This window comes from Medicago truncatula, chromosome 3 (genome assembly GCF_003473485.1).
Source record: "Medicago truncatula cultivar Jemalong A17 chromosome 3, MtrunA17r5.0-ANR, whole genome shotgun sequence".
Lineage (NCBI taxonomy): Eukaryota > Viridiplantae > Streptophyta > Magnoliopsida > Fabales > Fabaceae > Medicago > Medicago truncatula.
In genome coordinates, this window is record NC_053044.1 from 26,274,896 (window position 1) to 26,289,377 (window position 14,482).

At 32.8% G+C, this 14,482-nt stretch overlaps 1 pseudogene; it reads left to right on the plus strand.

Moving 5' to 3' along the window:
- The first annotated feature begins 3,700 nt into the window (after positions 1-3,700).
- LOC112420480 (uncharacterized) lies at positions 3,701-13,070 on the plus strand (annotated as a pseudogene).
- The last annotated feature ends 1,412 nt before the right edge of the window (positions 13,071-14,482 follow it).

The window sequence follows — 14,482 nt, forward strand, 5'->3', positions numbered from 1 at the left end:
AATCCTTTTTTCGCACGAAAATATTGTCTGTTACAATTATTAAATATAACTTAACAAGTATTCACCGTTGACGCGAATTATATTCCGACCTCTTGTCTTTAAAAAATTAATTAGAAACAAGTTATTTTCCCAATTTTGCAACCAAATTAATTAGCATCGCCTTAGATAAACAACGTGACAATAGATAACGATACTTGACATTGGTCTTTGTGGGATTCGACATCTTTTATACTAAAACCGATATTTTCGTGCACTTGGGAACCTATCAGTCGGCCAAGTACGGTGTGGAGGGGGGCCACGTGAGTGAGGGTGGCCGATTGGCCTCTGCTTGGTGGAGGGATATTGATGACAGTCACTCATACACTTTATTTGGAGTCTTTTTAGTTAACTACTTAGTCTAGTTTCATTAGTTTAATATTTAATTTAGAGTCATTCTAAATAAATTGTTGTTATTAATTTATTAAGTCTACTAGTTCTATTGGTCAATTAGTGTGCCACTTGAAGGAAGGAAATAAGTTTATTGGCCAACCAAGAAAAACAAAAGTGTGATAATAATTGAATGAGTGGTGAAAATAATTCAAGTATTTGCATTAAGAAAACAAGTGGGCTTTGACCCAAGATTATGTGACCCGGAGAAGAATTAAAAATAGCAACCAGGTCACAATGATATATATAAGAAGCTAGCCACATACCACCAGGGGGATGGATGTTTTATGCATTACGGTTTTGGGCGAGAGTGCACGGAATGGAAAGAATGGATTCCAAAGCAAAACGCACGCACGCATAGAGAGATAGAAGACGGTATGCACCACGGATAGAAGAAATTGTGATGAGCAAAACACCTCTTTGTAATTTCTTTTAATCTTGTTGTTTAAATTCTTTTATTATGAATGGCTAATTTCTATTGATTAGGTCATAGATGATTTTGTTCTAGCTCATGACTATGTAATCTGTAACTCTGAATTATCATGAATGTTATTCAGGTTATTCAGTATAAATTGTGCGTAATGCTTTTATGATTCTGACCCAATATAATTGATCTTAGAGATTGTATGACTGCTGACACCAGCTTATAACTCTGACATATTTATGCTGTTCAATTTAACGGACAATCTAGGGATGGAAAGTTGTTAGGTTGTGATTCTAAAATTAACGGATTTTAAAACCTTTGATGATTATAGGTTCACCTAAGGAATTAGGGAATTATAATTAGAAAAGAGGGCTCTGAGTCAAGGGATTGACCTGAGCTATTTTATTAATTGTCGTAAACTGAATAGCAATCATATGATTTAGATGCAGATTACTAATAAGCGATGGACAGATTAATCGAAAGACTTATTCCCTTCTCTAAACACATCTCAAAACCGATTTTATTCTTCAGTAATTTATTTACTTTTTATGCAATCAAACCAACTGTCTAGGGCAACCCCATTTTCATACATCCTAAATATTAATGAAATTGCTAAGTAGAGATTAGAATAGTCCCTGTGGATACGAATTAAATTATTACTTCGATATAAATTAGTACACTTGCTAATTTTGTATCAGATATATCTGTTTTGCGTTCAAATTAAAGGAATGGTTTCTTGGTAATGTTAGTCGGTTTGTGGGAGATGGTAGAAATACTCTCTTTTGGACTGACGTGTGGGTGGGTGGAATGTCTTTTAGAGGTCGTTTTCCTAGATTATTTGAGTTGTCTTTGTTGAAGGGTGAATCTGTGTTTGGTATGCACTCGTTAGATTGGGGGAGGCGTAGGTTGTTTTCTTGGGAAGAGGAATTAGTGGGGGAACTTAGGCTTCTACTTCAAAATGTTAATTTACAGGTTGATAGGATCAATAGGAGGCTGTGGAGGCTGGAAACATCTCCAGTTTATACAGTTCGAAGTGCTTATAATTTTTTGATGTTAATGTTACTGTTGACATTGCGGTGCATGTGGCTTCTCTTTGGCATAAGGACATTCCTTTGAAGGTGGTGTTATTTGCTTGGAGTTTGTTTCGGGATAGGCTTCCTACTAAGGAGAATCTATATTGTCGTCATGTTATTGACATCGAAGCTCAGTCTTGTGTTGGAGCCTGTGGGGAGGTGGAAATATCTTCTCACCTTTTTTTACATTGTAATTTGTTTGGGTCTGTTTGAAACCATATTCTTAGGTGGCTTGGTGTATATTCGGTTTTGCCTTGTGATGCACCTACTTTTTTTAATCAGTTTAGTTTTCTTGGGGGTGCTGGCAAGTCGAGGCGTTCTATTCTTCACGTTATCTGGTTTGCAACTGTGTGGAAAATTTGGAAAGAATGAAATATCAGAGTTTTCAATGGCAAATATTGCTCAATTATGCAGGTAGTGGACAAGATTAAGTCATCGACTTTCACGTGGTTGAAGGGGAAACACGCTAGTCTTCCCTTAAACTCCCATGGTTGGTGGCTTAGTCCATTTACTATCCTAGGCATTGGCTAATTGTTAGTTCCTTTTTGTTTTTTGTACTTGTAGTTGGCCGGTGTCTTGTAATTATTGTTTTGAACCTGTTTGTATTTTGGTGTTTCTTAGTTAGCACACCTTATGTTAGGAAGGCCTTTTTGATGTGGTAATATATTTATTTTAGCCTCTTCAAAAAAAAAAAAAAAAGGAATTAAAATATTTATTACCCTTCCATTAACAACTCCAATTAAAATTTAATTGAACGCAAATACATATAAAAACGCTCTTTCAAGATAAATATAAAAAACGTTAAAATGGAATTGCTTTAGAATTGTGTCCAAATTAGAATTCCAATAAAATTTAATTGCAAATATATTTTCATAGCATTATCATTGTGACTCGATTTGTATCATTATCACTTTAGTTACTATGCCTTGATTTATTTTTACTTTTGATCAAAACGTGCAACATTGCAATTTTTCTTTATAAACTAGCGGTCAAATTTCAATCCATAATTTTGATGGTATTTTTATAACATCAAAAGAATCTCTACCGCTAAATTCTGGAGTTTCTAATTGAGGAAAAAATTAATTATAAATTTGCGTTCTTTGTACTTATTAATTTCTTAAATAATTCATAATTAATTTATCCTTCGTTTGGAAACAATTATTTAATTGATTGACTTTTTGTTACAATTTAATTGATTGATTAGTTACAAACAATTATTTCGTGTATGAGTTGTATGTTCCAACGAAACTGATAAGTAATTAACTTGCATAAAATAATGTGAAAATATTGAAATGACATATCAAAGGATATCTAGATTTTATTCAGCCAAAGATGGGTATCATTGGATTTCTCAACATTGTGTTCCATCTTATTCCCTTTCTCGTCATCATGGGTGGAGTTGGCTTTGGAAGATGAAGATTTTAGAGAATATTAAGCATATTTGTTTGTTGATTATGCATGACAAACTTTCCATCAATGCTTTCAGTTTTAGACATCATTTGACTTCTGCCTCCACTAGTAAAAGGTGACATGCACCTAAGGAGAATTTGATTGCTCTATTCAGAGGCTCTCCTTTGTTTATGGCGATTTGGGATGTTCCATGTCAACATCTTCCAACGGGATTATGTTTATAGTCACTTGTTGGGTTATCTGATAGACTCGAAATGACTTGGTGTTCAATGACTCTAAATGGATTATCTCACATTGACTTAAGAAAATTCATTCTTATAGATCCATTTTCCAGCAGGTCCTTAATACTCCTACAATTTAAAAACTGATGTGTGAGGTCTCTTGGATCCATCCTCCGAAAGATACCATAAAAGTTAAAGTGGATGGAAGTTCTTTCAACAATCCTGGAAGATCAAGCTTTGATGGCATTTTGCGCAACAACAATGGTGTCTGGTTACTTGGGTTGTCATTAATGATGCATGTTTTCTATGCATAATTATTTCGAATTCTTGTGCACAAAATCTCTATTTATACATCCCCTCACCCATTTCACACACTACTCACAATCATCTTTCAGTTTCGGTTGTCAAACCTCATCCGAAAAACTCTTTTCATCCTTTCATTCGTAGCCCTTTCATGATGTCGTTGACATCTCAACTTGTTCCAGTTGTGCAACAAGATCAACATCATTTGGATACTTTATATATGAATTTACACTCATATGAAACTAGGATCTGTAATGCCCACTTTTAATTAATTAATTATTTAATCAAGTCTAGATGAGTTATATTATATTTATATAATTATGTGTGATTTATGATGATTTATGACGATTTAGATGATTTGGATGATTTTAGATGAGTTATGTGATGTGACGATTTTTATGAGACTTATTTTGTTGTTTAATAAAATAAGATTTGAAAATAAAATAAAATATTTAGTTAGGGGTTGTTTTGAGATTTTAGAGAGTTTTGGAGGAGAAAGTGAGATAAGATAAGATTTTAGGAAGAGATATAAAAGAGAAAACCTAGTTTTTAGAAAACAATTGCACGTACGACTGTTTTTGGAGAAAAGGGAGAAAAAGTCAAGAGAAGGGAGAACACCTAGGAAAGCTGCGATTTTCTTCAATTAAAGTAAGGGTGAGACTAATGATTCAGTAGTATTAATTCATGTAATTCTGATGATCAAATTAACAAGTTAGGATTGAATTAGAAAGTTTATGAAATTAGGGTTAATAGGTGATTTTGATGATCCAATGATGTTAAGTTGTTAGATTGATGCTTAAAACGTCCCTTAACCTTAGATTATGATTAAGATGAATTATGGAATCGAAATTAGGCTTAAAACCTTGAGAAAAGATGAATTTTTGAGAAAAACTGCATTCTGCCCGAAGCGACATTCATCGCTCGCCATAGCGAATGATGATTCTCGCCTCGCGAGTGATGAACTTCATCGCTCGCCTCGCGACCATTTTTCCTCGCCTCGCAAGTTGCGCGTCGCAGCTCGCCACAACGAACACCTTTACTCGCCATAGCGAGCATGACCAGAGAGCATGTTGAATTTTGTGATTTTGACCTGTGAGTTGAACCTTAGATGTTTTTGAGTGCCTGATGATGCATATTAAATATTAGATGGAGACTTAGAATGAGATTGAAACTAGTTAAGCTTAGAACAACCTTAGTTGGGAATCTGGCTTGTACTCGCCATGGCGAGCAGATGCTCTCGCCTCGCGAGCACTTGCAGAATTGAATGCAAGTGAGGATGTTACGACCTGTGTCGCATAACTTGATTAGAGATGGACCCCTGGGTAGTAATGTGATCTATTTAGGATGTTTAATGCAGTTTGTGAAGCTATTATGAAATTTTAAGTTGTTTATAATGTGATTTAATTATTAATTGCATTACTTGAAATGATTAATGAATGAATGATTGAGATGATGCTTGCTTTTATTTGATATCTTTATATGATGTCATAATGTTGTTGTGATCTGCTTATGCTGCTATTGTTATTTAACTATGTTGCATGAGTCTATATAAGATGATTAAGATAATGTTGAACTCCAAATTATTGGATGTATATAAGAGATGATGATTAAGATGTTTTAAGAGATTGAGTCCATGCATTAGCATACATATGTTGGGGGCTCATGCCTTGGAGCTTAGTACTCAACACGATGGAGCATTAGCTCAAACTAGAAATGGGGGCTTATGCCCTGGAAATATATTAATACTCAAACGAATTGGTACCACATGCATATAAGAGGTCTAAGTTGCATAGTCGCATAGTCGAGTCGATGATGAAAGATGTTAAGATGTTATGAGATTTATGATGCTTTAATGAAGTGATTACCTGATATATTATTATCTAAGATGTTATGATTGTTTTAAGATGCTTATGATGAAGATTTATGATGTTAATTATGATTGTTGAATTATATTGATTAATATTATTGTTTTGTGAAATCTCACCCCTTCTGCTTGGAAATGTTGCTCTTCGTATGAGTAACTTGCAGGTGATCAAGCTTAGGTTGCTGTTGTGTTGTCGTGAGTGGCCTTGCCTCACTGAGTCTTAGGTTGCTTTGATACGTAACGGGATGGGGTTTATGATATGCATGTTTCATTTCCTTTGCGTATTTGACTATGATATTTATGATTTGAACTGAATTTATTGAGATACTATGATGGGCCTGCATGCCAAACTTATTTATGATTGATGAAACAATTCCGCTGCGATGATTGAATTATTTTGTTGAAAGTTAAATTGTTATTTAACTAATTATGATTATGTAAAATGTGATATCTCGTTTGTGATGTTTACTCTGATATTTCTTTAAGAAATTTTTATGTTGGAAAAACGGGGTGTTACAGGATCCATCAAATTATGTCTGCAAATTGTTTCGTCTATATATCTTATGATATCACTTAAGCTGGGAAATGTGAGATAATATCTTCTTCAGCTTTCATACTAGCCTTAGATTCAAATTATGTCGACAAAACAGTTGTTGTAAGTTTCATAGTTAAAGTAGTCTTGGGAATTGTTGTCTGCTTGGGATATTAAAAAATTCTTGGAAAAAATGGTTAAAAGAATTACGCAAGTTTTGATGATAATAAAGCAATGCACGAAGAATGATTGAGAAAAATTAGGAATCTCTAAGTTTGCAGGAAGTTCTATGTACAACTTTAGTACTGCCTTTGCAACAAGTCAAAGCTCTCGACGAGAAGTCAAAACTCTACACTATAGATCAAAGCTTTGAGCTTATGCTACACCCTACTCTAAGTGTTGTCTCTTTCTCTTATCTCTTTACTCTTCGCTGCTATTTGTGTTTTCAAAAAAATTGCAAAAGTGTCAAATATAATTCAAACCAACAATCCCCGCCCTTATTGTGTTTTTCTAAACTTCAGTTACTGATGGATAAGAAGTGATTGTCATTAGTGCGGGTGATTACAAGTTATCTTACATTATTCTTAGCATGTTTTTCAGTAGGTTTTTCATCTAGAATAGAGAAGTATTACAACAATTGCTTATGATTTCGGACATGTATATTTTCTATATTTGAATCATGAAATTCTACTTTTTCGAAACATATCAATTTTAAGATATTTTGATGTAATTCACGAAGAAATCATGTAAATCGGAAAAGCAAGACATCTAAAGACTTATGAAGACTCTGGGAAGATCAAGAATGAAGATTCAAGAGGCCTCAAAAGAAATTACAAAGGGAGGAATTATGTTCCTAAGTCCCAAGACATCTTATATGGAAGCAAACACCATAGAAGACGAAGAAATGAACATTTAGGCACGGGACTGCACTCTCATGCATCCCGAGCATGGTTATACGCCCTTAGAATGGCATAAATTCCCCAAGCATGAAAAGCTTCACACACATGCACCCCGAGCATGAGTCATATGCCACGAGCATGAAGAAAATCAGACCAAAAATGCCTTTTGCTACTTTTTAGTGGATAATGCCCGATTTTTAAGCACAACTTCAGGTGGAAACCCTCCCTTTAAATACAAATCATCTCATTCATAACAAATAGGTTTAAGAGGAAGGCGAGTATTCGGAGCTGCCAAGGAGGAGTTTCTCTCCTCACTTCGAGTCTCTAGAGTATTTTTTTTTTATTTCTTTTGTAATTTGTCTTTAGTTACCATGAGTAACTAAGTCTTTTTAGGCTAGGGTTGTAAGATGAACTTCTATTCTGTTTGTTGGATATTTATTTAATTTAAATTTTTTATTCATTTATTTTTCGAATATTATTTAATTTTACTGTCGTACATAAGATTTGTCTCCTTTGAAGCAAACCACCTTGAAATAACGCTACTAAGAAAGGTGACATACCTAATATTGGTGCATACATTCCCTAATCAGGAAGTAACAAATATAACGAATACATTAATTAGCCAAACACAGTGACTTCTTGACTTAAATCAGCCTAGTAACTTGCTCTTCTTTCATCCTTGGTAAGGTAGACCAGATAAAGTCGCCTGTTTGTAGAACTAACGAGAGAGAGAGTGTGCTAATGTCCTTTTAAGATTCAATAGACGAGGGTGCCTTTAGGAACCCTAATATCCGTTATTGTTTCAAATACCAGCTCAGAGAAAGTAAGAACCTAGGCATACCTCTACACGTGTAAGTGTATCTCCTTACATGAATGACAACCCTAAACACTGAAACCCGTAGAAACTCTGAGGGAATGTTGCAACTGACAGCTGGAGAGCAATGAACTGATACCTCTGAGAGAGTAAGACCCACACATATGTACCCGTGTGATTAGCAGATGCAACTTGACAGCTGTAGTAAAACTCTAAGAACTCATCACTTAGATAGAAAACGTTAAAAGTTGAATAAGACTTGACTGTTAAGTAATTCCAACAAATAAAAAAAAGGGATTCGAAGAATCCTAACCGCCGCTAACATTCTACCATCAAAACAGGTAAATCTTGCTCTGTTGTAAATAGATCAAATTGCAAAACCCCTTCACCCGTTATCTTTAATTTTATTGTTTTTATTTAAATATTCCCAAATAGGTAACACTATCTGCCTTAGAATGACAACCCATATGGATACGATACTCAACTTACACTTCATTACTTGGTAAACGTTTTGATACACTTGCATAAATTCGACCATTAGTGGGTTGCTTTGTGCGAGTTCCTTTTGAGAGACTTTGAGCCTATATGCAAGTCTTAAGTTGACAGGTCGTTATAGAGCCTCTGGGTCGCATATTGGACCATTGCGAACATGAGGTCCGGTTTGGTGCAAAACTAAACTTTAACAAATTGAAATGGCTGAACCCTTTGCTGTTGATTTCCATGTGGATCACAATTTCTATAATTAAGTTTTATAAATTGCCCTGGTTCTTGATCTAGTGTTGAACATTTTGAAATGAAAAAAATTCATATGTAAACTAAAATATAAGAAATTAATTTAGTGCATGAGTATTTCTTTAGGATCCATTAACACAACGTCGATTAGTAACTTGACCACTAATTTGCCGGTAAATTTCATGATATTGTGTTTACAACCACTGCACATGTATCATGTATGAAGGAGATTCCACAACGTTCAGTTGTAATGTATGTTGATGATCCATTGATGTATGTGTATATCTCAATTTTAATGAGGTTTAAAGATTTATTTAGGTAGTAGAATAATATTGTGTTAAAATGCTTTTCAAAACATTACTATTTATATTCCAAAATGTGACAAATATTACAAGACTTATGGTTGACTAGCTAGCAAATACTTTAGCCGACATATAAGACTATTCTTCATATTAGTATTATTATTTTTGTATTTAAGAAAATACTATTCTTTATATTATTATTATTGACGAGCTAGCAAATAGTTAAGCCGTCATATAAGACTTTTCTTCATATTATTTTTTTAAGAAAAACTATTCTTCATATTATTATTATTATTTTAAATTCTTCATATTTTAAGAAGTTTAAAGAAGAAATTTTATCGTGTAATTGATGTATTCAATGAATTAAAACTTTAAAAAATGACTTTTTATAATTAAATTTTTTCAATTAATTTCATTTTTGTATCCTGAACAAGTGCTCTTAGGACATTTGCTAACAAGATCCTATTTTTATTAGGCTTAAATATGTTTTTCGTCGCTGTAAAATGGGTTAGTTTTGATTTTCGTCTCTGTAAAAGAATTTTTTTTTAAAACAACCCTACAAAAAAATTTTGTTTTTAAAAAAGTCCTTGACCCCACTTCTAATCACTACTAGAAAATTCGGTTTTTGCGACGGAAATTTGTGAGGGTGCTCTTTTGATGTCATTAGCGACGGACTTTACGAGGGATTCTGTCGTTGCTACATATCCGTCATAAATTCCCTCAGAAATGTGACATTACATAGTTTTGTGAGGGATTTAGCGAGGGTTTTATTCCATCGATAACTATTCCGTTACATATTCCGTCGCAGATTCCCTAAATGGTTTGCGACGTCCTTGGATGCCGTCTCAAAGAGAATTACGCTTTTTTTATTAAATGATGAAAAATGTGAATTAATTAAAACTTATGGGTGATTTGAGACCTTGGAATTGCAATCAAGGCAACTTACCACCAGGCCATGGTGACTCATTAGTTATTTCTTTTAATTGTTTTTTATTAGTACTAAGTTATTTTAGGTTTTTTTTTTTGTTGAAAATCTTTCCTTTTCTTCCACTAACAAACACATGACCCCACTAATTTGCAGTTTTTTTCCTTCATTTTTACTTATTTTTTATTCAAATCTAAATTTGGCTTAAATGTATTTTTGGTCTTCTTATTTACATATTTTTGATGTTTTAATACCCTTATTTCAAAAACCAACATTTTGATCCTCTATTAAGAAAGTCAACGTATATTTATGGTCCCCCAACAGCTTCATTGATGTTACGCTGACTTGGCACAATGATTTGAAAAATATATTTTTATTTTACTTATATATTACAATATTAGTATTCATTATAAAAATTTCTTCAACAAATCTTCATCTTCAACAACCAACAACCACATACACATTTGGGGGTTGAGCTTTAAGAGTGCTGATGATGATGGATTCTAATTAATCTTGTGTTAGTGTTGAATGTTGATGGAAAAGATGGAGGCAGTTATTTTAATTAATTTATAATATAAAAATAAAATAAATAATAATATTAATCAATAATAATGACATGGAAAATATTTTTTTATACCTGATTAATACACGGCCAGCATCATGTCATTAACATTAACAGGATGTGACATCATCAAAATTTGTGGGGGATCAAAAAAAATTGTTGACTTCCTTAATATAGGGATCAAAAAGTTGGATTTTAAAATATGGGATTAAAACTTCAAAAATGTTCGATAAAAAAAAAACTTCAAAAATGTGTATATAAAAACCCTTAAAAAGAAAATTATATCCGTTACACCACTATTATTAAAAAAAATTAAAATAAAAGAAAAAACAAATAGGAATAGTTGGACAACTTGCACCATTTTATGGATAATGCTTAGTGCTACGGACCAACTTGAAACGAAATTCAACGAATTGGTTAATTGACTAATTTTATTAACAACCACCAATGTATTCATTTAAAGAAGACTATTATAGTATAATTTTTTAATAAAATTTAATTCTGTCCCTAATCAGCCTGTGTATTCCGCAAAGGAGTGCTGCATTATTAGCTTTTCTATTATATAAAATTGCAAGTGTTGTGTCTCAAATACACATATCCGTGAATTTTCGTACAATAACATTCCGTACTATATAGCACCACTGTTTCTACCCACCCAACCTTTCTTTAATTCTTATTATTTTTTAACAAGCAATGTAAAATTTATAATGTTAATTTTTTCATTTTCAAATTATTATCAAATGTGGTAGAAATTTAAGTTCATACGAATAAATAAATATTTTATAATTTTTTTTAAGGATCGTAATTAAATATTATGAGGTAATTTATAATTTAATTAATAAATTACTTTTGTTTAATGATGCAAAGTTAGTGGGGCATATTTAAGTACTTTTCATTTGAGTCCTTATTAGTGTATTGCCATTGGAGTCATTGAGTCTTTAATAAGTACTTTTATTAATATATTATAAATAAGTGACGTGTAACGTGGGGTCCATTTAAGGAGACTCTATTAAGGAACTACCATTATGGATGCTCTAAAGGATTGAATGTGAAAAATGTGAATGTGAATTTACTCGTGAATTTATGTTTCAATATCACTTTATTATTATTGTACAAGTATCATGCTTTGTACTTTTTTTATCTGAATTAGATTGTGATGGTAAATATGAAAAATGCAAAAATGAGAGTTATTGAAACGCACCGTTTAACTTGTAAAATAAAAAATTAATAATAATTAAAAAAATTAAATTTATGAAACTAGTAATAAATTATCCGTCTGTAATCTACTAAACTATATAGGACAATTCTTGTCCCTTTTTTTCTTTTTTTACTATTTTGCCCTTATGACAAAGCAACAATTAATAAGCGAAATAGAAGATCCTCTAATGGTCCATTGCACACTTGTGGGTCAATTCCAACAATTGAACATTCTAAAAGATTAGTAAGTAAACAAATTATATTTGCAGTAAAGCATAGTGATTTAAATTAATAATAATACTAATCTATTTATTTTGTACTATAGAAAACTGACTCAAACATGACTCCAAGTTGTTGGGAAGTGTATCTAAAGACACACAAAATGAAAGGTGATCCATCAAAGTGGATATCATCCAAATCTCAAATGGTTGCGGTAAGTTACAATTCGATGATATTATCATTTCCTGCCCTTTGTCAAATGAACATAAAACAATTGAAAATTTTCTAGAATTAGTTAGATCCTTTTGTGGACTTGGTATGCTGGTGGCAAGTCAAGGTAATTGGAAAAACTTTAAAATTAGTATTTATAATTGTCCTCGTGTGTATTGATGCATGCTGCTACACTATAACTCTGCCATCATGTGCTATAATTGTTTTTGGTTATCTAATCATGTATATTGTTGTATATTACATGCTTTTGTGCCATAATTTTTAATGTTATGCATGCTTATTATTGTTCATCAGGTTCTGACATCTGAACATGATAATCTAATGTTTCTTCAATTGGAAAGAAGTCATGATAACTGGTTATTAGTTAAAAACTAGTTTTAATTTGTTTAACTTGTTATTGGTTGGTTTATATATGAATTTAATTGTAGCAATTGATTTAATTTCATATTTTTGTACGCAAGAATTAAGACAAACTCTAATTTTGTAGGATGAATATGAAAGACGGATTTTTGAAAGGAACTCACAACAAACAAAGGGGGATGATGTGTCTAATGACCATCAGTCAGACAACTTCATCTTCTTGATGTAGTTGTAGGAGTCGACAAGAAAGGACGTATTTATGGTTTGGGGACAGAGGCAGGAAAATACAAGCCTTCTTCATCCAGGTCATCTGATGGCATCTCACCATCTGAATATGAGCATATGAGGACTGCAATATCTAAAATGTCAGCTGAAAACATGGAACTCAAGGAGCGGTTGAAGACTAACGAGAAATTGATTTGTGCATCACAAGAGGAGTCACGTTTAGCTCGAGAGCAGGCACAACAGTCACAGGAGAATTCACGATTGCTCCGAGAGAAGTTCCAGAAATTAATGGAATCTTTTACACAAGGCCATTCGCATCTGCCTCCTTATCAACCTCATCGTTCGAGTTAGGATCAACATTTGTGTCCACCTACTTGATTATTTATCATATTATTTTGAAAATTTGATTATAACTTTTAGTTTAAAGTAAATGTTCTAATACTATTTAGTAATTATTTCAATATATTTTGATGCAAAAGATAAGTAATGTGATTCTTGTGAACGCAATCAAAAAGGTTTTTCATCAAATATTAATGTGATTTTTATCGTATTTTATCATATTAATGTATTTTATCTTGTGATTTTTCATCACCTTGTTTTATATTCCAAAAGTGTTTTGAGAAATAATTGAGAAATTTCCTAAACTAATTTTAGGGTAGAAAAAAAAAAACTTATTTGTGACGGAAAATATGAAAGTCACAAAAATTTTATCTTGCAGTATTGCGTCGGATACAACAGCGACGCTATTCAAATTCTCAGATATTTTGCGACAGTATTGTTCTCTCAGTTATTTGCAACGGTTTTTTCCCTCTGTAATTTGTGACGGATATTATTAACGTCGGTATTTTGTGACGGAAAACTGGGTGACATGTATCCATAATGTGGGATGCTTAGCGACGGAATTTGTGTTTGGGACCGTATCTGAGCCGTCGCAATGAGTGACGGAGTTGATATTCCGTCGGTCAATTTTTCCGACCCCCATTATAACGACGGATTTTTGAAGCGTCGCAAAACCCGTCAGAAAGTCGTTTGTTACGGAATTTTAACGCTTTTCCGACGGAAAGCGGCCGTCGCTAAATCCATGTTTTCTAGTAGTGAATCTGAATTGACATGATTTTCGTCACGTGACAGTCGTTGATTGTACAACTTTTATCACGTAGTGATGACGTGGCATGCTACATAATATTGCTATTAACACCCGTAGTGAATAAGGACTTAGTCATGGATGATTGTAATGAATTACTGGAATTAAATGTCGTAGAATACATGGATGGCTGGTTGCGAGAAATGATTTAAAACCACTAGTGAATAAGGTTGGTTGGTCTACTGCCATTAAGCTGACCATGACCCGTGATTATCTCAAGTCAATGAACCTATTTTATTTCATTTTTTTTCTTTTTAGATACTCTTATGGTCTCTATCAGGGCCGTCCTTGTAGAATAGGAGGCTCGACTCTCTTTTTAAAATATGTCTCTAGTAAAATAAAATGTAATTTTTTTGTGTTGTTAAATTTCATTAAAAAAAATCAAAATCAGAAGAAGTTCTAAACATGAAAGGAATAAAAAAGATTAAGTGAAAGAGGTGAAATTTATCTAACGGTGTCATTTGGATTTTTCACTCCTCTGTTGTGGAAAAGGGTAAAACAAATGGTTTATGCGAATTAAAAAATGATTGTGTGTGATTCTTTAAATGAAATAACTTTTCAAATTGACTGGTGAAGTGATTATACAAATTAGGGGTGGTTTGATAGGATCCGATTTATG